We start from the raw sequence: 25,261 nt of genomic DNA, 5'->3' as shown, positions 1-25,261 counted from the left end.
TTTTCCAGGTATATGATTGTATCATCTGCAAATACAATTTTTTTTAACCCAGCTACTCAACATGGTACAAATCATTTAATTTTTTTCCTATTCTTTTGCCTCTAATTTTTCCTAGTCTAATTGCTATTTAACAATGTTAAATAGTAGTGGAGACAGGTGGGATCCTTGCCTTGTTCCTGGCCTTAGTGAATGCTTTCAGTATTACCCTATCATATAAGATTTTGGATTGAAATATGCATATTATTATATTAAAGAAATAACCATTCATTCCTATTTTCCAAGAGTTCTTATCAAGGATAGGTGTAAATTTTTTGTCAAAGTCTTTTTTACTATGTATGAAAATAGACATGTGATTGTTCTCCATAACCTATTAATGCAGTAAATTATGTTAATACATTTCCTAACATTGAACCATCTTTGTATTCCTGTTATAAATTTCCCTTGATTGTGGTATACTATTCTCATAACGTAGTACTGGGACCTAGACAAATACTCTGTGTACCACAAACTAGTGGGAGTATTATAACTGAGATGCAAAGGGAAAGCCCATCTCTTGAAGAGGGTCTGCCATAGGAAATAGATGTAAATTTTAGGAGGCTTCTATGTTGCATTCTTTCTGAAATTCAAGTAAACATGATCTCTATAAAATTAGATGAAATGTCAAGTAATCAGATGAATAAAAATGGATCTGGATGAAAGATAACTAAAAATAAAAGCTGCTGGTAAAAAGAAGAAAATTTGTGACAAGTTTAAAAATCCAAATAATGGAATTAAATTCTGCTTTGGAAGTGGTAAATAGTATAACTAAGCAGCTTAAAGGAAGTATAAATCACAATGTGAGCCATGAGCCCTCCTCACATTGCATCTCTCTGACCCTTCTTCCATGGTCATCTCTCTCTCTGACTACATGTAAAAAAAGCTCTCCACTTTTAAGGACTCATCTCATCAGAGCAAATCCATTCAAATAATCTGTTATACAAAAATCTCCCCATCTCAAGGTCATAACCTTAACCGCATCTGCAAAGCCCCTTTTGCCATATAAAATAACACTCACAGGTCCCAGGGATTAGGGCATGGTTATCTTTAGAAGGCCATTATTCCTCCTATTAGTGAGTCAAAGATTTAAGTTTGTAAATAAAAGAAAATATCTCCGTTACAGGTAAAATTAGTAAAAAGAAACCAAGACCTAGATATTTGGAGGAAACATTTTCGTATCAAATGTAAACTTTAAAACAAATTTAGTAACCAGATTGAATTATGTTTATTATACCAAAAACTCCCAGCATACATGGTTTTGACCATTCTAGCATCTCAGGGACTCTGACTCAAACCCAAGCAGAGATGGCTTAATCACATCTATTTAATAAGGCTTAGAGGTGGCAATCAGGTTGCAAGAGGGAAAGGGGTAGGGGGAGGGAGAGAGAGAGAGAAAAAAAAGAGAGAGAAAGTCATTGGTCTTAGAGGATTTATCTTTATTATGTGCTGATATAGCAATCAAAGATTCCCATTTCATCAATCAATAGTCCCCATTTACTTCAGAGTAAAAGCCAAAGGCTTTACAATGAACAAGACCCTATGTGAGCTACCCCCTGTTCCATGCCTCTCTCAAGTCATCCCTGAGTCATTTCTGCTCATTGATGCCAGCCATGTGGCCTTCTTGCTTTCTTTTCTTTTCTTTTTCTTTTTTTTTTTTTTTTGAGACGGAGTAGCTGGGATTACTGGTGGCTCCCAATATGCCCAGCTAAATTTTGTAATTTTAGTAGAGACAGGATTTCACCATGTTGGCCAGGCTGGTCTTAAACTCCTGACCTCAAGTGATCCGCCCACCTTGGCCTCCCAAAGTGCTGGAATTACAGGTGTGAGCCACTGAGCCTAGCCTTCCTTGCTTTCTCTCGTAGGTGTGTACCTCAGAGCCTTTGAACCGCATCTCCCTCGGACTAGAATGCTTTTCCCCTCATTTTCCATGGGATTCTCATTCTTGCTTCCATCAGGTCTTTATTCAAAAGACCCCTTCTCAGTAAGGCCTACCCTGCTCTGAGCACCCTAGTTAAAATTCCCCTGACCCCAAAATCCCAATCTCACTTATACGGCTCTATTTTGCTATAGGACTTGCTTTCTAACACACACATCTAATTTATATACTTTGTGTATTATCTGTCCTCCCATCCCATACTAGAATATAAGATTCACAAAAGCAGGGGTTTTTTTTACCTATTTTGTTTATTGGAATATTCAGTATTTGGAAAAAGTACCCAGTACATTTGGGTGCCTCAGCCCATGTGTGTGGAATGAATGGATGGATACCTGAATAAACGAAGAGCAAGCACGCTAGTTGTACTTAAATCGTGTCATACTTGGGGTGGCTTATAGAAATTGAGAAGATTTGGGGGTGGCAAAGTAAAGTCCCCAAACTACCTCTTGATTTTTTTATTACAACAAGACATTTACAGGAGATGGACTCCAAAGGAGAAGGATGGGGAGTGGGAGAGAGGGAGAGAGGAACCCAGGGAAAGAATGAGTGATGGGAGGGCGAGAGAGAAGAGAAGGGGAAGAAGGATGAGACTTAGCTGACAACAGAAAGATGAATGATGATTGATGGAAACAAGTGTACTCTAAGGGGCCCTTATGGCTTAGTATTTATGCCCTAATAAACAACCATTTGAACGAGTATTATACTCCTCAGGACCTAACCCTTTATAAATAAGTTCTCTAAACTGCTATGCCCTAAAGGGATTTTAAACACCCCGCCAGCCCTCTCCCCAGTTTCCTTCCCCTTGGAAGAAGAAAAGAAGTTGGAGCCCACCAGGAAGCGCCAAACCCTTTTGACTTTGTCCTCTATCACACACACACAAGAGCTCAGAAAGCACACATGTTTTTAGAGGGAGAATTCTTTCCCTTCTCCCAGTTCCCATGAGGACTGAGTTTTCTTCTGGGCCTCTCCCTACCCATTTACTCACTCTACCCTAGGGATTGGTAAATTTCAGAATAACAACAGGTTACTCTAATCTCATTCTGACCATTTTTCTCTTGAGAACAAGATGCCCAGAGGGGCTCTGCCTCATGAAGAGGCCTGCTGTGAGCCCTTGATCCCTTGCACTGGATGGGCTGCTTTTTTCTAGGGCACAGTTAGCAGGCTTAGTTGTTCTCATTTTAAGCTACATCCTCCAACCAGAAAGCCAAATAAAAGTACAATTTTTAAAAAGTCTTCTATATTAGTCTGCTGTCTGCCTTAACAAAATAACACACACTAGGCAGCTTAAACAACAGAAATGTACTCCCTCACAGTTCTAGACGTTAGCAGTTGAAGGTCAAGGTATCAGAGTGGTTTCCAGTGCGGACTGTCTTCCTCGCTTGCAGGCTGCCACCTTCTTGCTGCCTTCACCTGGCCTTTTCTCTGTGCGCGCAGAAACAGAGAGAGTACACTCCGGTGTCTCTTCCTCTTCTTATTAGGACGCTCGTCCTGTTGGATTAGGCTCCACCCTTTTGACTTCATTTAACCTTAATTATCTCCCAAAAGACTCTCTCTTCAAATATAGTTATATGGCTCTTAGGGCTTCCATATATGAATTTTGGGAGGAAAAAAATCAGTCCATAACATTTCCCATCTGTCTGTCTTCAATTTTTTCAAAACCCAGAAGAGAAAGCGAGAAAGAGAGGTTTTACTTATTAGGGATCCCCTTGGAGACCCTAGCATCCTTCATATGCCCTTTCCTCCTAAGTTTCTTTTTCTTTCTTTCTTTTTTTTTTTTCTTTGAGACCGAGTCTAACTCCATTGCCCAGGCTGGAGTTCAGTGGCGCAATCTGAGCTCACTGCAACCTCCGCCTCCCTCGATTCTCCTGCCTTGGCCTCCCGAGTAGCTGGGATTACAGGCACATACCACCACACCCGGCTGATTTTTGTATTTTTAGTAGAGACAGGGTTTCACCATGTTGCCCAGGCTGGTCTTGAACACTTGACCTCAGGTGATTCACCCACCTCAGCCTCCCAAAGTGCTGGGATTACAGACGTGAGACACAGTGCCTGGCCCCTTTCCTCCTAAGTTTCTTAAACATATACTCCATATATTCTGGACAACCAAAACATTAATAAAATTTAAGAATTCTGAAATGGATAAATACAGGTACTTTCAAGGAATAAATCTTGAAGTAAATGCAAGACAATTTCCTAATTTTTTTATAAGGCATAATTTGGGGATATGTTGTCATTTTTTTAATTTTTTTTTTCTTTTTTGAGACAGGGTCTTGCTCTGTCATCAGTGCTGGAGTGCAGTGGCAGGATCATGGTTCACTGCAGCCTCAACCACTCAGGCTCAAGCCATCTTCCTGTCTCAGCGTCCTTTGTAGCTGGGACCACAGGTGCATGTCACCACACCCAGCTCATTTCTGCATTTTTTGTAGAGATAGAGTTTTGCCATGTTGCCCTGGCTGATCTTGAACTCCTGGGCTCAAGTGATCCACCTGCCTTAGCCTCCCAAGGTTCTGGGATTACAGACATGAGCCACCACACCTGGCTTTGTTTTTATTTTGAAATCAGAAAAACTGAGTTTCAAATATTTTTATTTAAAGTTTTCATATTAGTAGAGTAAAAAATGATACGTAGGAGGTTTTAAATCTCATACGTATACTCACAACTCACATATTTGCATATCCAGTCCAGGCCTCTGGATTTATATATCCAACTTCCTACTCAATTTCTGAAGTAGAGAGTCTAGTGGATGTCTCAAACCCAACACATTCAAAATCAAACTGATCTGTCTTAAACTTGCTCCTATTCTAGTCTACTAGATTTCGAATGATAGCAACTCCATCTTTCTACTTCCTTTGGTCAAAAATCTTGAGGTCATCACTAACTCTTTCTGTCTTCACACAGCCCAGACACACACCTATAGCAAATTCCTGTGGCTCTACCTACACTCCAGAATTCGATCTGTCCTCACAGTCTCCACTGTTACTGCCCTTATTAAAGTATCATCATCTCTCTTTTGGGTTATTGCAGTGGCCTCCTAACTGGCCTCTCTGCTTCAGCCTTGCCCTCCCATCTCCTGCCAGTGGTCTATTGTCAACACAACAGTCAAAGTGAGGCTTTCAAAATGTATACAAAACCATATTACTCTGAACTGTCCAGTGGCTTCTTATCTCACATAGAAGCAAATGCCACAGTTCTCACAATGGCCTCCTCCGCCCTAAATGATCTGAACACCAGTGCAGCACCATCAACCCTCTGACCTTTGTCCCCACCACTTCCCCTCTTCCTCCCTTTTCTTCAGCCGCACTGGCTTCCTCTTCTTCCTAGAACATACCAAGCACCAACCCACATCAGAGGCTTGGCATTTTTGTTTCCTTTGCCTGAAACATACTTTTAAATATCACATCACTTTCTCTGTCATCTCCTCCAGGTCTTTGCTCTAATGTGACCTCAGTAATAACTTTCCCACGACCCAATTTATAATTACAATTCATGTCCCCATCCCAGAGTCCATCCCTATTTTCTGCTCTGTTCTGCTGTGTAACACTTATCATCATATATTTTGCCTATAATTTGTTTATTACATTTCCTGATCCTACCCCACACACTAGAATATAAGCTCCATGAAGTCAGAAATGTTTGTCTGTTTCATTTACTGAGTACTCCCAGTCAGAATAAGGTCTGACATACTGGGGTATTTCAATATATGTTTATTAAATTGAATGAATGACTTCAGTATGTCATTCTTTTTCTTTGATAGGTCAAAGATGAAAAAAATAGAGAAGATATGCATAAAACAATTGACGAGATGGATTTAATAGATCTATTTTAAACAGAGATATATTTGAAAAGATAAACCCCTATTTTCAAATGTTTATGGCAGGGTTTCTCAACAGCAACTATTATATTTTATGTCAAATAATTCCTTGTTGTGGGGGCTTTCATATTACAGTGTACATTAATATGTTTAGCAGCATCACTGGCCTCTACCAATTAGATGCTAGTACAATCAATATTCTTCCATTCTCAAGTCAGGACAACCAAAAATGTCTCCAGACATTGTCTAGTGGAGACTAGCCGCCCATGGTAATTCCTAAAGTTGAGCCACATATACACACCAAAAATACATAATTTAATAAGAAAAGTTTCAACAAAAAACATCACAATCAATTGGAAAAAATTCTCCAAAAATATTGGGTCAAAAGTTAACCAAAACAACATCTAAGATCTATTTTTCATAAGGTTGCCAGATAAAATATAGGAACCCAGTTAAATTCAAATTTCAGAAAAACAATGAGTAATTTTTTAGTCTAAGTATGTCTTATGCAACATTTGGGACATACTTACACCAGACATTTATCTGTTGTTTATCTGAAATTCTAATTTAACAGGAGAATTGCCATAATTGCTGAATCTGGCAATTCCAATTTATAAAATAATGAGTGTAAGATTGCTACATATAAAACTATAGCCACTACCTATAGAACACAGCCAAAATTGTACTGAGACAAAGGTATGTTTGTCAATGCCTTCATTTCTTAAAAAGAGAAATGACTAAAAATGAACTAAAGTTTAACTGAAAAATTAGAAAATGATAAAATAAAATGAAAGAAAACAAATATAAATAATCTAAAGGACTCTCCCACAGTTAAATTAATTTGCAGAAGAAACCCTTGCCCGCTCTAGTAATAGCCTTGCTGATGGGACTGTAATATTCCAAGTTCTTTGATCCTTGGACAGTGATGGATACATTCTAATAAAGCTTAACATTTACTCACCACTCTAGATGCTCCATCAACGTCTTCTGTTGATGTCTTTTTCCTTTAGATATATAACTGCACATCATCATCACGCTGTGTTACGTCAGATTTTTTTTTTTTTTTTTGAGATGGAGTCTCACTCTGTCGCCCAGGCTGAAGTGCAGTGGCACAATCTCGGCTCACTGCAAGCTCCGCCTCCCGCGTTCACGCCATTCTCCTGCCTCAGCCTCCCAAGTAGCTAGGACTACAGGCACCCACCACCACACCCGGCTAATTTTTGTATTTTTAGTAGAGACGGGGTTTCACTGTGTTAGCCAGAATGGTCTTGATCTCCTGACCTCGTGATCCGCCTGCCTTGGCCTCCCAAAGTGCTGGGACTATAGGCGTGAGCCACTGCGCCCGGCCACGTCAGTCAGATTTTGGGTACAGTCACTCATCTTTTGACTGAGGGAAGCTATTTAATCACCATTACAGCTGGGCACAGTGGCTCACACCTGTAATCCTAGCACTTTGGGATATATATATATAAGTTCTGGAGTACATGTACGGAATGTGCAGGTTTATTACATAGGCATACATGTGCCGTAGTGGTTTGCTGCACCCATCAACTTGTCATCTACATTAGGTATTTCTTCTAATGCTATCCCTCCTCTTCCCCCCACACCCCGACATGCCCCAGTGTGTGATGTTCCCCTCCCTGTGTCCATGTGTTCTCACTGTTCAACTCCCACTCATGAGGGAGAACATGCAGTGGTTTGGTTTTCTGTTCCTGTGTTAGTTTGCTGAGAATGATGGTTTCCAGCTTCATCCATGTCCCTGCAAAGGACATGAATTCATCCTTTTCTATGGTTGCATAGTATTCCATGGTGTATATGTGCTACATTTTCTTGATTCAGTCTATCACTGGCCTTTGGGTTGGTTCCAAGTTTTTGCTATTGTGAATAGTGCTGCAATAAATATACATGTGCATGTATTTTTATAGTAGAATAATTTATAATCCTTTAGGTCTATACCCAGTGATGGGATTGCTGGGTCAAATGGTATTTATGGTTCTTGATCCTTTAGGAATCGCCACACTGTCTTCCACAATGGTTGAACTAATTTACACTACCACCAACAGTATAAAAGCATTACTATTTCTCCACATCCTCTATAGCATCTGTTATTTCCTGACTTTTCAATGATTGACATTCCAACTGGCATGAGATGGTATCTCATATTGGTTTTGATTTGCATTTCTCTAATCCCCAGTGATGATGAGTTTTTTTTTTTCATAGGTGTGTGGGCCACATGAATGTCTTCTTTTGAGAAGTGTCTGTTCATATCTGTCACCCACTTTTTGATTGAGTTGTTTGTTTTTTTCTTGTAAATTTGTTTAAGTTCCTTGTAGATTATGGATATTAGCCCTTTGTCAGATGGATAGATTGCAAACATTTTCTTCCATTCTGCAGGTTGCCTGTTCACTCTCAGGATAGTTTCTTTTGCTGTGCAGAAGCTCTTTAGTTTAATTACATCCACTTTGTCAATTTTGGCTTTTGTTGCCATTGCTTTTGATGTTTTATTCATGAAGTCTTTGCCCATGCCTATACCCTGAATGATATTGCCTAGTTTTACTTCTAGGGTTTTTATGGTTTTATGTTTTATGTTTAAGACTTTAATCCATCTTGAATTAATTTTTGTATAAGGTGTAAGGAAGGGCTCCAGTTTCAGTTTTCTGCATATGGCTAGCCAGTTTTCCCAACACCATTTATTAAATAGGGAGTCCTTTCCCCATTGCTTGTTTTTGTCAGGTTTGCCAAAAATCAGATGATTGTAGATGTCTGGCATTATTTCTGAGGCCTCTGTTCTGTTCCATTGGTCTATATCTCTGTTTTGGTACCAGTACCATGCTGTTTTGGTTACTGTAGCCTTGTAATATAGTTTGAAGTCAGGTAGCATGATGCTTCCAGTGTTGTTCTTTTTGCTTAGGATTGTCTTGGCTATATGGGCTCTTTTTTGGTTCCATATGAAATTTAAGGTAGTTTTTTTTCTAATTCTGTGAAGAAAGTCATTGGTAGCTTGATGGGGATAGCATTGAATCTATAAATTACTTTGGGCAGTATGGGCATTTTCACAGTATTGATTCTTCCTATCCATGAGCATGAAATGTTCTTCAATTTGTGTCCTCTTTTATTTCATTGAGCAGTGGTTTGTAGTTCTCCTTGAAGAGGTTCTTCACATCCCTTCAGACTTTGCTGAAGTTACTAATCAGCTTAAGGAGATTTGGGGCTGAAATGATGGGGTTTTCTAAATATAGAATCATGTAATCTGCAAATAGAGACAATTTGACTTCCTCTCTACCTATTTGAATATGCTTTATTTCTTTCTCTTGCTTCATTGCTGTGGCCAGAACTTCCACCACTATGTTGAATAGGAGTGGTGAGAGAGGGCATCCTTGTCTTGTGCCAATTTTCAAAGGGAATGCTTCCAGCTTTTGCCCATTCAAAATGATATTGGCTGTGGATTTGTCAAAAATAGCTCTTATCATTTTGAGATATATTCCATCAATACCTAGTTTACTGAGAGTTTTCAGCATGAAGGGGTGTTGAATTTTATCAAAAGCCTTTTCTGCATCTATTGAGATAATTATGTAGTTTTTGTCATTGGTTCTGTTTATGTGATGGCTTATGTTTATTGGTTTGCATATGTTGAGCCAGTCTTGCATCCCAGGGATGAAATCAACTTGATCGTGGCGGGTAAGCTTTTTTATTTATTATTATTACACTTTAAGTTCTAGGGTACATGTGCACAACGTGCAGATTTATTACATAATTATACATGTGCAATGTTAGTTTGCTGCACCCATTAACTTGTCATTTACATTAGGTGTATCTCTTAATGCTATCCTTCTCGCAGTCCCCCACCCCACACCAGGCCATGGTATGTGATGTTCTCCCCTCTGTGTCCAAGTGTTCTCATAGTTCAATTCCCACCTATGAGTGAGAACATGCAGTGTTTGGTTTTCAGTCCTTGTGATACTTTGCTCAGAATGATGGTTTCCAGCCTCATCCATGTACCTACAAAGGACAGAACTCATCCTTGTTTATGGCTGCTTAGTATTCTATGGTGTATATGTGCCACATTTTCTTCATCCAGTCTATCATTGATGGGCATTTGGGTTGGTTCCAAGTCTTTGCTATTGTGAATAGCGCTGCAATAAACATACATGTGCATGTGTCTTCATAGTACAATGATTTATAATCCTTTGGGTAGATACCCAGTAATGGGATGGCTGGGTCAAATGGTATTTCTAGTTCTAGATCCTTGAGGAATCGCTGCACTGTCTTCCACAATGGTTGAACTAGTTTATAGTCCCACCAAAAGTGTGAAGGTGTTCCTATTTCTCCACATCCTCTCTAGCACCTGTTGTTTCCTGACTTTTTAATGATCGCCATTCTAACTGGTGTGAGGTGGTATCTCATTGTGGTTTTGATTTGCGTTTCTCTGATGGCGAGTGATGACAAGCAGTTTTTCATGTGTCTTTTGGCTGCATAAATGTCTTCTTTTGAGAAGTGTCTGTTCATATCCTTTGCCCACTTTTTAATGGGGTTGTTTGTTTTTTTCTTGTAAATTTAAGTTCTTTGTAGATTCTGGATATTAGCCCTTTGTCAGATGGGTAGATTGCAAAAATTTTTGTCCATTCTGTAGGTTGCCTCCTCACTCTGATGGTAGTTTCTTTTGCTGTGCAGAAGCTCTTTAGTTTAATTAGATCCCATTTGTCAATTTTGGTTTTTGTTGCCATTGCTTTTGGTGTTTTAGTCATGAAGTCCTTGCCCATGCCTATGTCCTGAATGGTATTGCCAATGTTTTCTTCTAGGGTTTTTATGGTTTTAGGTCTAAAATTTAAGTCTTTAATCCATATTGAATTAATTTTTGTATAAGGTATAAGGAAGGGATCCAGTTTCAGCTTTCTACATATGGCTAGCCAGTTTTCCCAGCACCATTTATTAAATAGGGAATCATTTTCCCATTGCTTGTTTTTGTTAGGTTTGTCAAAGATCAGATGGTTGTAGATGTGTGGTGTTATTTCTGAGGCCTCTGTTCTGTTCCATTGGTCTATATCTCCGTTTTGGTACCAGTACCATGCTGTTTTGGTGACTGTAGCCTTGTAGTATAGTTTGAAGTCAGGTAGCGTGATGCTTCCAGCTTTGTTATTTTGGCTTAAGATTGTCTTGGCAATGTGGGCTCTTTTTTTGGTTCCATATGAACTTTAAAGTAGTTTTTTCCAATTCTGTGAAGAAAGTCATTGGTAGCTTGATGGGGATTGCACTGAATCTATAAATTACCTTGGGTAGTATGGCCATTTTTACTATATTGATTCTTCCTATCCATGAGCATGGAATGTTCTTCAATTTGTTTGTGTCCTGCTTTATTTCATCCAGCAGTAGTTTGTAGTTCTCCTTGAAGAGATCCTTCACATCTCTTGTAAGTTGGATTCCTAAGTATTTTATTCTCTTTGTAGGAATTGTGAATGGGAGTTCACTCATGATTTGGCTCTCTGTTTGTCTGCTATTGGTGTATAAGAATGCTTTGATTTTTGCAAATTGATTTTGTATCCTGAGACTGTGCTGAAGTTGCTTATCAGCTTAAGGAGATTTGGGGCTGAGACAATGGGGTTTTCTAAACATACAATCATGTCATCTGCAAACAGAGACATTTTGACTTCCTCTTTTCCTAACTGAATACCCTTATTTCTTTCTCTTGCCTGATTGCCCTGGCCAGAACTTCCAACACTATGTTGAATAGGAGTGGTGAGAGAGGGCATCCCTGTCTTGTGCCAGTTTTCAAAGGGAATGCTTCCAGTTTTTGGCCAGTCAGTATGATATTGGCTGTGGGTTTTTCATAAATAGCTCTTATTATTTTGAGATATGTCCCATCAATACCTAGTTTATTGAGAGTTTTTAGCATGAAGGGCTGTTGAATTTTGTTGAAGGCCTTTTCTGCATCTATTGAGATAATAATGTGGTTTTTTTGTTGGTTCTGTTTATGTGATGGATTACGTTTATTGATTTGCGCATGTTGAACCAGCCTTGCATCCCAGGGATGAAGCAAACTTGATCGTGGTGGATAAACTTTTTGATGTGCTGCTGGATTCAATTTGCCAGTATTTTATTGAGGATTTTCGCATTGATGTTCATCAGGGATATTGGTCTAAAATTCTCTTTTCTTGTTGTGTCGCTGCCAGGCTTTGGTATCAGGATGATGCTGGCCTCATAAAATGAGTTAAGGAGGATTCCCTCTTTTTCTATTGATAGGAATAGTTTCAGAAGGAATCGTACCAGCTCCTCTTTGTACCTCTGGTAGAATTTGGCTGGGAACCTGTCTGGTCCTGGACTTTTCTTGGTTGGTAGGCTATTAATTATTGCCTCAATTTCAGAGCCAGTTATTCGTCTATTCAGAGATTCAACTTCTTCCTGGCTTAATCTTGGGAGTTTGTATGTGTCCAGGAATTTATCCATTTATTGTAGATTCTCTAGTTTATTTGCATAGAGGTGTTTATAGTATTCTCTGATGGTAGTTTGTATTCATGTGGAATCGGTGGTGATATACCCTTTATTGTTTTTTATTGCGTCTATGTGATTCTTCTCTCTTTTCTTCTTTGTTAGTCTTCCCAGCAGTCTATAAATTTTGTCGATCTTTACACAAAACCAGCTCCTGAATTCATTAATTTTTTGAAGGGTTTTCTTTGTCTGGATCTCCTTCAGTTCTGCTCTGATCTTAGTTATTTCTTGCCTTCTGCTAGCTTTTGAATGTGTTTGCTCTTGCTTCTCTAGTTCTTTTAATTGTAATGTTAGGGTGTTGATTTTAGATCTCTCCCGCTTTCTCTTGTGGGCATTTAGTGCTATAAATTTCCCTGAACACACTGCTTTAAATGTGTCCCAAAGATTCTGGTACATTATGTCTTTGTTCTCATTGGTTTCAAAGAACATCTTTATTTCTGCCTTCATTTTGTTATGTACCCAGTAGTAATTCAGGAGCAGGTTGTTCAGTTTCCACGTAGTTGTTCAATTTTGAGTGAGTTTTTAAATCCTGAATTCTAATTTGATTGCACTGTGGTCTGAGAGACAGTTCGTTGTGATTTCTATTATTTTACATTTGCTGAGGAGTGCTTTATTTCCAACTATGTGGTCAATTTTGGAATAAGTGTGATGTGATGCTGAGAAGAATGTATATTTTGTTGATTTGGGGTGGAGAGTTCTGTAGATGTCTATTAGGTCCACTTTGTGCAGAGTTGAGTTCAAGTCCTGCATATCCTTGTTAACCTTCTGTCTTGTTGATCTGTCTAATATTCACAGTGGGGTGTTAAAGTCTCCCATTATTATTGTGTGGGAGTCTCAGTCTCTTTGTCGGTCTCTAAGGACTTGCTTTATGAATCTGGGTGCTCCTGTATTGAGTGCATATATATTTAGGATAGTTAGCTCTGCTTGTTCAGTTGATCCCTTTACCACTAGGTAATGGCCTTCTTTGTCTCTTTTGATCTTTGTTGGTTTAAAGTGTGTTTTATCAGAGACTAGGATTGCAACCTCTGCTTTTTTTTTTTTTTTTTCCCATTTGCTTGGTAGATCTTCCTTCATCCCATTATTTTGAACCTATGTGTGTCTCTGCATGTGAGATGGGTCTCCTGAATACGGCACACTGATGGGTCTTGACTCTTTATCCAATTTGCCAGTCTGTGTCTTTTAATTGGGGCATTTAGCCCATTTACATTTAAGATTAATATTTTTATGTGCAAATTTGATCCCCTCATTATGATGCTAGCTGGTTATTTCACGCATTAGTTGATGCAGTTTCTTCCTAGCATCGATGGACTTTACAATTTGCATGTTTTTGCAGTGGCTGCAAAAACATGCAAATTGTTCCTTTCCATGTTTAGTGCTTCCTTCAGGAGTTCTTGTAAGGCAGGCCTGGTGGTAACAAAATCTCTCAGCATTTGCTTGTCTGTAAAGGATATTATTTCTCTTTCACTTATGAAACTTAGTTTGGTTGGATATGAAATTCTGGGTTGAAAATTATTTTCTTTAAGAATGTTGAATATTGGCCCCCACTCTTTTCTGGCTTATAGAGCTTCTGCTGAGAAGATTAATCCACTGTTAATCTGATGGGCTTCCCTTTGTGGGTAACCTGACCTTTCTCTCTGGCTGCCCTTAACATTTTTTCCTTCATTTCAACCTTGGTGAATCTGACAATTATGTGTCTTGGGGTTACTCTTCTTGAGGAATATCTTTGTGGCATTCTGCATATTTCCTGAATTTGAATGTTGGCCTACCTCACTAGGTTGGGGAAGTTCTCCTGGATAATATCCTGAAGAGCGTTTTCCAACTTGGTTCCATTCTCCCCATCACTTTCAGCACACCAATTAAAAGTAGATTTGGTCTTTTCACATAGTCCCATATTTCTTGGAGGCTTTGTTCATTTCTTTTTACTCTTTTTTCTCTAAACTTGTCTTCTCACTTTATTTCATTAATTTGATCTTCAATCACTGATACCCTTTCTTCCACTGGATCAAATCGGCTACTGAAGTTTGTGCATGCGTCACGTAGTTCTCATGCCATGGTTTTCAGCTCCATCAGGTCATTTAAAGTCTTCTCTACACTGTTTATTCTAGTTAGCCATTCATCTAATCGTATTTTCAAGGTTTTTAGCTTCCTTGCAATGAGTTCAAACATCTTCCTTTAGCTCAGAGAAGTTTGTTATTACCAACCTTCTGAAGCCTACCTCTGTCAACTTGTCAAAGTCATTCTCTGTCCAGCTTTGTTCCGTTGCTTGTGAGGAGCTGTGATCCTGTGGAGGAGAAGAGGCACTCTGATATTTAGAATTTTCAGCTTTTCTGCTCTGGTTTCTCCCCATCTTTGTGGTTTTATCTACCTTTGGTCTTTGACCTTGGTGACCTATGGATGGGGTTTTGGTGTGGATGTCCTTTTTGTTGATGTTGATGCTATTCTTTTCTGTTTGTTAGTTTTCCTTCCAACAGTCAGGTCCCTCAGCTGCAGGTTTGTTGGAGTTTGTTGGAGGTCCACTCCAGACCCTGTTTGCCTGGGTATCACCAGCGGAGGCTGCAGAACAACAAAGATTGCAAAACAGCAAATATTGCTGCCTGATCCTCCTTCTGGAAGCTTCATCTCAGAAGAGCACACACCTGTATGAGGTGTCAGTTGGCCCCTACTGGGAGCTGTCTCCAAGTTAGGCTACTCAGGGGTCAGGACCCACTTGAGGAGGCAGTCTGTCCATTCTCAGAGCTCAAACACCGTGCTGGGAGAACCACTCCTCTCTTCAGAACTGACAGACAGGGAGGTTTAAGTCTGCAGGTGTTTCTGCTGTCTTTTGTTCTGCTATGCCCTGCCCCCAGAGGTGGAGTCTACAGAGGCAGCCAGTGTTGGTGAGCTGCAGTGGGCTCCACTCAGTTCAAACTTCCCCAGCTGCTTTGTTTACCTGCTCAAGCCTCAGCAGTGGTGGATGCCCCTCCCCCTGCCAGGCTGCTGCCTCACAGGTCAATCTCAGACTGCTGCACTAACAGTGAGCAAGTCTCCATGGGCATGGGACCCGCTGAGCCAGGTGTGGGATATAATCTCCTGGTGTGCCATTTGTTAAAACCATTGGAAAAGCACAGTATTTAGGCGGGAGTGTCCCGTTTTTCCAGGTACAGTCTGTCACAGCTTCCCTTGGCTAAGAAAGGGAAATCCCCCGATCCTTTGTGCTTCCTGGGTGAGGCGATGCCCTGCCCAGCTTCAACTTGCCCTCTGTGGGCTGCACCCACTGTCCAAGCAGTCCCAGTGAGATGAACCGGGTACCTCAGTTGGAAACGCAGAAATCACCCATCTTCTGCGTTGATCACGCTGGGAGCTGCAGACCTATTTGGCCATCTTGGAATGGGAATCCTGGATAAACTTTTTGATGTGCTGCTGGATTCAATTTGCCAGTATTTTATTGAGGATTTTTGCATCAATGTTCATCAGGGATACTGGCATGAAATTTTCTTTTTTTCTGTGTCTCTGCCAGGTTTTGGTATCAGGATGATGCTGGCCTCATAAAATGAGTTAGGGAGGAGTTCTTCTTTTTCTATTGTTTAGAATAGTTTCAGAAGGAATGGTACTAGCTCCTCTTTGTACCTCTGGTAGAATTTGACTGTGCATCCATCTGGACATGGGCTTTTTTTGGTTGGTAGGCTATTAATTATTGCCTCAATCTCAGAAATTGTTATTATTCTATTCAGGGATTCAACTTCTTCCTAGTTTAGTCTTGGGAGGGTGTATGTGTCCAGGAATTCATCCATTTCTTCTAGATTTCCTAGTTTATTTGCAGAGAGGTGTTTATAGTATTCCCTGATGGTAGTTTGTATTTCTGTGGGATCAGTGGTGATATCCCCTTTATCATTTTTTATTGTGTCTATTTGATTCTTCTCTCTTTTCTTCTTCATTAGTCTGGCTAACAGTCTGTCTATTTTGCTTATCTTTTCAAAACCCAGTTCCTGGATTCATTGATTTTTTTGAAAGGTTTTTGTGTCTCTGTCTCCTTCAGTTCTGCTCTGATCTTAGTTATTTCCTGTTTTCTGCTAGTTTTTGAATTTCTTTGCTCTTGCTTCTGTAGTTCTTTTAATTGTGATGTTAGGGTGTTGATTTTAGATCTTTCCTGCTTTCTCCTATGGGCATTTAGTGCTATAAATTTCCCTCTAAACACTGCTTTATCTGTGTCCCAAAGATTCTGGTACATTATGTCTTTGTTCTCACTGGTTTCAAAGAACTTATTTATTCTGCCTTCATTTCATTATTTACCCAGTAGTAATTCAGGAGCAGGTTGTTCAGTTTCCATATAGTTGTTCAATTTTGAGTGAGTTTCTTAATCCTGAGTTCTAATTTGATTGCACTGTGGTCCGAGAGACTGCTTGTTATGATTTTTGTTCTTTTGCATTTGCTGTGGAAAATTTTACTTTCAATTATGTGGTCAGTTTTAGAATAAGTGCGGTGTAATGCTGAGAGGAATGTATATTCTGTTGATTTGGGGTGCAGAGTTCTGTAGATGACTATTAGGTCCACTTGTTCCAGAGCTGGGTTCAAGTCCTGAATATCCTTGTTAATTTTCTGTCTCGTTGATCTAATATTGACAGTGCGGTGTTAAAGTCTCCCACTATTATTGTGTGGGAGTCTAAATCTCTTTGTAGGTCTCCAGGAACTTGCTTTATGAATCTGGGTGCTCCTGTATTGGGTGCATATATATGTAGGATAGTTAGCTCTTCTTGTTGCATGGATCCCTTTACCATTATGTAATGCCCTTCTTTGTCTTTTTTTATTTTTGTTGGTTTAAAGTCTGTTTTATCAGAGATTAGGAATGCAACTCCCCTGATTTTTTTTCTTTCCATTTGCTTGGTAAATATTCCTCCACCCCTCAGTAATGGCAGATGCCCCTCCCTCGACCAAGCTCAAGCATCCCAGATCGACTTCAGACTGCTATGCTGACAGCAAGAATTTCTTTTTTTATTTTTTATTTTTATTTTTTTTATTATACTTTAAGTTCTAGGGCATTTCAAGCCAGTGGATCTTAGCTTGCTGGGCTCCATGAGGGTGGGATCTGCTGAGCTAGACCACTTGGCTCCTTGGCTTCAGCCCCCTTTCCAGAGGAGTGAATGGTTCTGTCTCGCTCGTGTTCCAGGCACCACTGGGGAATAAAAAATAAACTCCTGCAACTAGCTCGGTGTCTGCCCAAATGGCTGCCCAGTTTTGTGCTCGAAACCCGGGGCCCTGGTGATGTAGGCAGTTGAGGGTATCTCCTGGTCTGCGAGTTGTGAAGACCATGGGCAAACTGTAGTATCTGAGCCAGAATGCACCATTCTTCATGGCACAGTCCCTCATGGCTTCCCTTGGCTAGGGGAGGGAGTTTTCTGACCTTTTGCACTTCCTGGGTGAGATGACCACCCTGCACCCTGCTTTGGGTCACCCTCTGTGGGATGAACCCAGTGTCTAACCAGTCCCAATGAGATGAGCCAGGTACCTCACTTGGAAATGCAGAAATCACCCACCTTTTGCATTGATCTTGCTGGGAGCGGCAGACCGGAGCTGTTCCTGTTCGGCCATCTTGCCAGCAACCCCAAGACATTTCTTTATGTCCTTGAGACATTTTCAGGGAGACAGCAATGCCTCTCAGAAGCGTTAGTGCTAGAGACCTGGGCTTAGAATGAACCTGGGAGTGTCTGGACTCCCTGATGGATTCAAGTCTATCAACTATCTTTGGGAACCAGAGTGAAAACAAAGAAGCAAGGTCTATTGTGTATGATCTTCTATCACTGTGTTGTCATTTCCTGAGCCATGTTCCTATCAGCAGTGGCTCTGTTGCCAAATTTCAATTCAAAAGAGCATTACAAGGAGAAAAAAAATCCAAATTTTTATGTAGTATTTCCTAGGTAGTAAACACAGGATTTCCTGCATCCGAAATGACTTCAACAAATTGCCTGTTCTTTCAAACGTGGTCTGTTGACAAATTTGGACTCTGTTCCATTAGGTACAGAAAAGCCTGCTGATTGAAAACTCCTCCAGCTGAGCAACGGATTTTTGTCAGTTATCCTGCTCTAACGGGCCTGGGAGCCACAGGAATGAGTTTTCATTTCAAATGGATTTCTACTTGGCCTTAATATTTTGTGTGTTTACATCTTGTCTCCCCATGTAGAATATACAATCCATAAGTGTTGGAATCACTCTTCTCTTCTGAGAGCTCAGGCAGGCAGCATGGTGATGAATAAAAAGGTAGGTAGGTGGTCAATAAATGCTTTTGGTTCATTGGTTTAAGAAATAATGAGATGGAAGACTTCTGAAGGATTGACTCAATTTCTGAATACCAGCATTTGTTTCTGGTAGGGAAGGATAGACTTTTCTACTCACAATCTCCACAGGAAGGATGTTCTGTTGACAAAGGGGCAGGAATCTCCCCCTCTCAGATATAATTCTGGTAACACCAGGATAATTTGTAAATCTGCATTAGAAACAGCTCTTTTCCCCATTTCCCATTCTTAATAAAGTGCTTGTGATGAACTAAGTGAGTAAAATTCTCTCCCCAGACTTCAGTCACTCTTTGTTTTAAAATCTTCCTTTAGTGTGTTCTTGTAGAAGCATGTGGTTTCACAATTCCCAGTACACATTTTTCCCTGAAACTCATTTTTACTTTAGTCATCACGGTGATGTACCAGGGAGTCATAGCAACCGCTCCAGTTTGCCAAAGGACAGAGGATAGACAGAATATAATCAAAACTCTACAGAAATATAGTATTCATGCCATTATATGGAAGTCACCAGGGAGGAAACCCTTTCAGAAAAAGCTGGGGTAAATTTTCAGAGTGAGCTTTGTAATGCACCTTCTATAATCCTGCCCCTTTTGCTGTCAAATATATATACTAATTACAATCCTGGACACATCCCTGTGATATGCCTTTGGGTTCATGGAGCACAAACCTGTAGCTTTGCTGAATTTTCACCATTCATTTTGTTAGTCTCCTGGGCTTGGTTGTTGAGAATCCAAGAATATATACCTGTTCCCATGCCTCCAAGCTTCAGTGAATTAATGAAAATGAACTCATTAAAATATGACCATATAAATTTCCATGACTAACATTTGAGTGGGAATTCCCTTACAGAAAAATAGTAATAACTGCCACTTATTAAGGCCAGGCACTGAAACAAGCATTTCCCACACAACAACCCAATAAAACCGCCAATGAAGTATTTTTGGTCAGATTTTGCAGATGAGGAAACAGAAGCTCAGGAAAATTAAGATATTTAATCGACGTCATACATAATTTAATTGTGATCTAACTGAAACTCTGGGCTCTTAACAAATACTGAATAAAAAAAAAAGAACCACAAAAGAAACTGCCATTATCTCCTTAATTTTTTTTTGTCTTCTGTGTTGATGCTGCTATTTTACAAGTTTAAACCTTGAAATGAGAACAGAGCCTGCAGCGAGTTCTCTGGAGCCAAGGCATCACTTTGGTTCTCAAATGGGAATTCTTTAATGATGGAACAGTAGAAGTATGGAACAGCCATGGAATCCTGGGCTTGGAGGGGACCTCAAAGGCACTATAGCAGACACTTGTTTTTTTATTCTCCTAACATCCCCCTTTTCTGCTAAGCATCCCCTGCCGGATCAGATGAGCAATCAAAACATCCCACACCCCCCAGACCACGGGATAGACATGTGACCCAAGCAAGGCAATCAGCACTAAGGAACACCAAGTCTGGTCCTGATGACAATTCCTGAAGAGACTGCCCTTTAGTTCCCGTGTCTCTGAACCCAGGAGCTTCTCTCATTCTGGTTTCCTTTCTGAAGCTTAATTCTTCAGCTTTCCTAGCAATTTTGAAAACTGGCCGAAGTCAGATTCCATTGTTTGCAAGTGAAGGTCCTAACTGATGCAAATGACTAATCTGGGGTCTTCATAGGGCTGATGGGCCAGATAAGCAAGGCACTGGGCCCCCATTTCTGCTTAAGCAAAAGTGATCTGTTTGAACCAAAGGTTTTGTTATTAAAGAAAAACTTGAAATGTCACTAATCTAATTCAAGCACCCTCAGTCTTCGGTAGCTAAAATTGTGATCATCCAGCCCAGCTCTTAGATCCTTTAATTTTGTTTTTTATACTAATTTATTTTGAAAATTAACTAAAATGCCTAGAATGAGAAAATGGCACCTAAAGAGTCCCTTTAATTGTCCAACAATTTGTACCCAATCAAGAGACAGACTGGGAAATAATTGCCATCTCAACTCACCTTCAATGACAACGTTTTCAAACCTGCTTCCAAATCACATCTGAACTTTCCTTTAAATAATTTATTTGTTTATTTATTTATTTTTGAGACAGATTGTTGCTCTTGTCACCCAGGCTGGAGTGCAATGGCATGATCTCGGCTCACTGCAACCTCTCTGCCTCCCAGGTTAAAGCGATTCTCCTGCCTCAGCCTCCTGAGTAGCTGGGATTACAGGCACCCACCACCACACCTGGCTAATTTTTGTATTTTTAGTAGAGACGGGGTTTTGCCATGTAGGCCAGGCTGGCCTCGAAATCCTGACCTCGTGATCCACTCACCTCGGCCTCCCAAAGTGCCGGGATTACAGGCATGAGACACTGTGCCCGGCCTAGATAACTTATTACTGTCACAAAGTTGTAAATGTACAATGACACATTTGCTTGTCCATATTTAATGTTAGCAAATTTTATTATTTTCTATTCCATGCCTGTCAAAAGAGGTTTGTTCAACTCAATTTATTCTTTAAGTTTGTTGAATTTGAAGTTTATAAAATTTGAAGAGACCATTCCAAATTCAAAACTAAATCTAAAGAGGCCGACCAAAATGGATAAATTCCCTACTTCTCATACTATCCTCTTTCAAAAGGCAAGAATCCAAATGTCTTTATGAAAAGAAGTAGAGGCTCAAACTGACATGTGAACCCTCGGGGTTGAGATGCAATGTAATCCACTATTTAACAGCAGACCCCTGTCCTCTCTTCTCAAAACCAGGTTTCTCTTTCTATTTTATTTTAATACATGAGCTAATGTCATGTGAAAATTGAAGGATTCCCAAATAGAGTCAGTTACATCAGAGCTGGAGTAGTTGCCCATGTTCCAGCTCAGAGTCTTACAGCTCGGTGGACATAGCAGATAGGAACATACTGCATTTCAAAAGTTTACAAGATAGTTATTTAAAACTTGAAGTATAATTTCCATTGGAATTCATGTTCAAATTAATAGCCATGTCTTCAAATTTAGCCTACAAAAGGCTTTCAAACGGTACTGTTCAGTCCTAATAAAGGTATAAAGAAAGATTTTGAAATTTGACACCCCTGTCTTTGCCCCTCACCCCAGCTTCCTAGAGCTCTTTGTTTCCCTTGGTATCCCCTGGGGTTCTCTCTCTGACTGTGCTTCCCTCAGGAACTACTACCTTCAGGCCACCTGCAGCTGAGTCGGTGGTATCCAGGAACTTATTAAAATGAAGACTACTAAGCCCAATCTCATAAATATAAATTTCTAGAAGTGGGGACAAGAAATCTACATTTTAACCCATTCCCCCAGGTGATTTCTTTTACACATTGAGGTTTGAGAGCCACTGTCTCAAGAATTTTAGTTTCTAATTGCATACTTTGACCTCCACCCCAAATCCAAATTCCTATTCACTCCAGCTGGCTGAGCAACAGATTAATGTGATTTTACTGAAGATTTGGGTCGTGACATCCTCCTGGTTCTTGCCCTTTCCTCTGTGGAAACCCATGACTGGTAATGGTCATTTTTAATGACTAGGTACATTTCTCTTCAGAGAGAAATAATTTTTTCAAAAATTAAAATTATTATATATAGACTGTTAACCTTTTTTAAAGCTTAATAAACTGTATTTTTCCACCTGCTAGGTAATTTGTGACAACCTAGATGACTTCCTAATATCTTAATTTTTTGAATTTGACCAGTTGCATGTCTGTTGAACATGTCTCACCATTATAAATGAGGCTCTGATGAATATTCTGAATGTAAATCTTCAATCGAATCTTTTGTTTTTCCCTTGTGGTTCACTTCTAGAAATAGAATTCATAGTTTCTCACTATAGATTACCAAAATGCCTTCTGGAAAGTATCATCCCAGTTTATACTCCCAGCAGTTGGGTGTGAGAGTTCCCTTCTACTAACCACACCATCATCAATGTTGAGTAATATCAGAATTAAACAACTTTTAGGCACTTCTTTTTTTTTTTTTTAAATGAGGGATCATCCAAGGTGTGACCTTAAAGAACCAAGGGAGGAGAGGAAAAATGGAGTTGTGGGCAGATCTCTGGAGTGAATCAGGAGCTGAGTCAGTGGCACCTGCCTACCAGGCACTGGCCTCGTGGCTGAGTCTCTCAGAGTCTTAGCGAGCCACATCCATGGGAAGTCTGGTGGATCAGGTAGAACTACTCACCTGGTGGTGCCCCTCCTACACTTCCAGTAGTTACTAAATCAGTGGCTCACACATGTTAGTATGCACAAGAATTACCTGAGACAAGAATAGAAGTTAAGATTCCTAGGTCCACCTAGAGATTCTGACTCAGTCGGCACAAGGTAGGGCAGAACAGAAATTTACATTTTGATTAATAACCCCATGTGAGTCCCACACAGGTGGCCTAGTACCTCACTTAGAGAAATAGTAAACTAAGGGAGGGGAAGAACACCTCCAGAGTGTCAACCTTATAAACCTAAATTTATTTTATTTCAGGAAATTACTCCAGTTGCTCTTTCCATGAGGAATCTACTCTGAATAGTTTCAGAACAGTATGATGATTCTTTTTTTCCATGTGGAAATGAACATCTGCACTTGGAGTCAGAACTCCTTGAATGATGTGCTGCTGCCATCAGCCTAGCTTTCAGTCCAGTGCTGGGGATGGAATCCTTTAGCTGAGCATGACTCTAGTTTTGTAAGGATGGTGTAGAGACTACAGTGGGTCCTCTCTCTCTCTCTCTCTCTCTCTCTCTCTCTCGGCTTATGGTTTGGTGCTGTGTGCCGCTGAATAGCAAATGCTGGCATAGAACGTTCCAAGGTATATTCATTTGTGGTACAAAAGCAGCCCACACAGACTGCAGCTTGTAAAGTCAGGGACTGTGTACCTACCTTTTGACATCCTGGTAAAGGCCCCCCAGGCTAGGTCTCTCCGTCAAATGCAGCACTGAGAAAAGCTGGAGTCTGTGTTAACATCTGGCTCTGCATTTGCCAGTTCCAATTACATCGAATCGTGTGCTTAAAGGGGCCCTGTCAACATTGCTTAGATTTCAAGATCAAGTCCGAGGAAAGTACGAGTGTGCAGAGTTGATCCATGAGGCAGGCCTTAACTTCAGGCAAAGTAGTTACCCAGTGTTACCGGCTGAATTGAAGCCGCCTCCAAAATTTATGTTAAAGTCCTCACCTTCAGTACCCCAGAACATGACTGTGTTTTGTGGCAATAGGTCCTTTAAAGAGATGCTTGAGATTAAATGAGGTGACTTGGGTGGGTCCTAATCCAGTATGATTGGCATCCTAAGAAGAAGAGGAGATTAGGACACAGACACACAGAGACCAAGGTATGACCATGTGAAGACAGGAACAGAGAGAAGACTTCCAGGTACAAACCTAGGAGAGTGGCCTCAGAATGAAACCAGCCCTGCCAACAGACAGGTCTTGAATTTGTATGTAGCCTCCAGAATTGTGAGAAAATGAATTTCTGCTGTTTAAGCCACCCATTCTAAGGTACTTCGTTATTACAATCCTAGCAAACTAATACATCCACTATCCTATGATTTGAAACAATCTCTCTTCTCTGGGTGCCTAGAATTACTCCCATTAAAGAGAGTCGGTCTTTTGTCTCTGGCTACTCAATTTAACACTATCTTACTTAATCTCTCTCTCTGTCTCTCTCTCACACACACACACACTCTCTCTCTCTCTCTCTCACACACACACACACACTCTCTCTCTCTCTCTCTCTCTCTTTCTCTCTCTCTCTCTCTCTCATTGCTCCTTCTAGGCCAGGCAGCTGGTTTACTCACCTTTGTATTCTTAGGCTGCTTATCGGGATCTCAATCTAGTAGAATTTACAAACATTTAGTAACTTACTATTTGTCAGACATGCTAAGCAATAGAGATTTTAACAAATAAGATGTAATCTTTGTGTCTGAGACATTCATCATCTGGGGAGGGAGAATCATGCATAATTTCTGGGCTATGATGGAGATTGCTTTAGGAATATATAGGTGGAGATGGCTAATTTTGCCTAAGGGAACTGCGAGGCTTCACAGAAAAGGTAAGTTTAAAAGGATGAGTTGGAGGTTACCAGACGAAGAAGAGGAAAATTCCAACTAAAAGGAATAATACGTGCCAAAAGACGGAAGTATCAAATGAAGTATGTTTGGAAATGATGAGAACTTCAGTGGGGGAGAAACTCAAGCGGCCTTGCGCACCATCCTAAGAAGCAGATGGCAGGGCAGGATGAAACTTCCCTGCTGGAAGAACATCGGCCAGGAGGGCTCTCCAGGTTCCCCAGACTCTTTCAGCATCTCTGAAGTAAGTGGATGGTCCCGCAACCAGAACCGTGCCAACCCCATTCCTATGTGTTGGCTTTTTTTTTTTTTTTTTTTTTTTGAGACGGAGTTTCACTCTTGTTACTCAGGCTGGAGTGCAATGGCACAATCTTGGCTCACCGCAACCTCCACCTCCCAGGTTCAAGCGATTCTCCTGCCTCACCCTAGCTGGGATTATAGGCATGCGCCACCACGCCCTGCTAATTTTTGTATTTTTAGTAGAGATGGGGTTTCTCCATGCTGGTCAGTCTGGTCTCGAACTCCTGACCTCAGGTGATCTACCCACCTCGGCCTCCCAATGTGTTGGGTTTTTAGAGAACCCAGGAAACCCAGCTCAAGAGTCAAAGTCCCCCTCACCCACTCATGAGCAGCCAGGATTTCCAGGCCCTGCTTTCCCCTCTCAAGAGCTGGAAAGTAACCAAAGGAAGAGATGAGGTTTAAGCTAGTCCCT

The sequence above is a fragment of the Macaca nemestrina genome, chromosome 7 (genome assembly GCF_043159975.1).
Source record: "Macaca nemestrina isolate mMacNem1 chromosome 7, mMacNem.hap1, whole genome shotgun sequence".
Taxonomy (NCBI): domain Eukaryota; kingdom Metazoa; phylum Chordata; class Mammalia; order Primates; family Cercopithecidae; genus Macaca; species Macaca nemestrina.
This window is presented reverse-complemented; position numbering follows the sequence as displayed.